This window comes from Acomys minous, assembly GCF_964271855.1.
Source record: "Acomys minous genome assembly, chromosome: 2".
Taxonomy (NCBI): Eukaryota; Metazoa; Chordata; class Mammalia; order Rodentia; family Muridae; genus Acomys; species Acomys minous.
Window position 1 is genome coordinate 38,482,260 of NC_140484.1, and position 2,232 is coordinate 38,484,491.

Consider the following 2,232-nt stretch of genomic DNA (forward strand, 5'->3'; position numbering starts at 1 on the left):
CTACTCTGTCATCCAGAGCTTGAAGGTCCTGTCTTATGAGCAAGTGGCTATGAGTTACCCATCAGAAGAAATGTGTAGGCCCACCACTTTGCCTTCATGGCCAGCCAAAGTCTTCAGTGGGGACCAGCTTGGGTGGGTCCAGATCTTGGCTGTGTTGTCATAGGCATCTGTGAGCAGGAAGTCTCCATGAATAGGCTCAGACTTGACACTGGTCACTAAGTTCTCATGGGCAAGGGTGGTGTAGACACAGCATCATTGTCAAAGATCCCATACTTTCCAAGTACTGTCCACTGCCAGTTGCAAGGTGGTAGCCATTGGGGGAGAAATTTATCTTATAGATGGCTTTCTAGAAACAATGCAACGTCCTGCATGTAGGTCCCAAACTCACCCAAATGCATCGAGTCCCCCAGTGCCAGCGAAAGAGCCATCTTGATGGAAGGCAATGCCATACACACCCTGTTGCGGTCTTCCAGGTGTAGGATCTCTTGAGCCTCTAAATCCCATAAGTGCCATGAATGGTCGTAGCAGGTTTTGCCCAGGAAATGATCCTTGACGGATGCCACATTACCCGAGCCACACGCACTGCATGGCTCTCATATTCTGCCACTGGTCCATTCCTGTCAAGACTCTAAAATTTCACAGAGTGGCACGAGAGGCCAAGTTGACATCTTTTTGGTCCAATGAGACAGCAGATTTGGGATGGAATACAATTGCTCTTACATTTGTGTTATGGCTTCTAAGAGTATGAAGGAGGCCACAGTCAGGGATAGACCAGAGCTCACTCCAACAAGCTGTGACTAACATTTTAGCATTGGGACTAAAGTGACAGTAGGAGATCGGCCAATCATCTCCAATCTGACTGCAGAGATTATTCAAAGACCAGAGAGCCTTGTGCAGTTCCTGCCTCTGGGAGGTTCTGGTTGTCTCAGGAATCTCAGGATATATATATATATATATGGGTTTATTAGAATTTATTACAGACTTCAGTCCAACTAATCCAAGGAATGAGAAGTCCAAGAACCTAGTAGGTGCTCAGTCTCAGCTGATGTCTCAGCTGATCTTCAGTAGACGCTGGAATTCCAGAGAAGTGGGTTCTAATGCAGTGAAGGAATGTACTTGCAAGGCAAGGGCAAAAGCTTCCTTCTTCCATGTCCTTTTAAAGGCTTCTACGTGGAAGTGTGGCCCAGATTAAAGGTGTGTCTTCCCTCCTCAACATCTGAATTAAAGACATTCGTCTTCCTGCCTCAACATTCCGATCAAAGATGCCCGTCTTCCTTCCTCAAAGCTCTGGACTATAACTTCATTCACCTACTTCAAACCAAACAAAAATTCTCTCCCACGTGTGCTCTCCATTTCTGGATTATAGTTCACTCCAGACATAGTAAATTGACAACCAAGAATCACATACGATAAAGACAGAATTCTAACGGCGGGGTTGCTTCTGGTATTACTGTTACCCTGCCTTGGATAGCAGGGTACTCTCGATACTTAGGGAGAACTGGGGGAAAGAGGGAAGGGGGAGGAGTGTTAATCAAGACCTTTGCTGGGTTTTCAATTTTTTTTTTCTGAGATAGGACTTCTCTGTGTAGCATTGGCTGTCCTGGACTTGCTTTGTTGACCAGGCTGGACTCGAACTTATAGCGATCTACCTGCCTTTGCCTCCCTGAGTGCTGAGATCAAAGGAGTGTGTGCCACCATGCCTGTTGAATTCTGAATTCTTTTGGGTTTAATTTGACATTTGCTTAGTGTTCCTTCATTTCCAGTCATCCCCAGATTTAAAAGAGAAAGACAAACTAACTCAATATTTAAAAGTCAGTTTTGAAATTGTCAACCAAAAAAGGATTATAGAGTTATATTTAGAGCAAGTCAGTTAAAATGCAAAGTACTGGCTCTTTACAATGTTTGCCTCTATAATAATGATTACAATAAGTTAAAGTGCTCAAGAGATGACTTAGCAGCTAAAGTGCCTGAAAACCTGAGTTTAATCCCTGTGGGTGGAGGCAGAGAACTGACTTCTATAAGTTGACCTCTGACCTTCATATGTGAATACACACACACATTCAGTAATGGGTTTTAGCTGAATGAATGGCTGGCTGATTTTTTTTTCCAAAAAAAAAAAAAATCATAAAACATATCAACTACTATGTCGATCTTGTGATAATTTTTATGTTTTTATTTTTTAATGTTATGTGTAAGAGTGTTTGACCTGCAGTATGTCTGTGTGCCTTGTCC

General features: G+C 43.2%; 1 pseudogene across 1 annotated transcript; it reads right to left on the bottom strand.

The window, feature by feature from the left end:
- On the bottom strand, window positions 1–804 carry LOC311609334 (U4/U6 small nuclear ribonucleoprotein Prp4-like; annotated as a pseudogene). Its single transcript has one exon. The product of its transcript is annotated as a U4/U6 small nuclear ribonucleoprotein Prp4-like (transcript).
- Window positions 805–2,232: the final 1,428 nt, after the last annotated feature.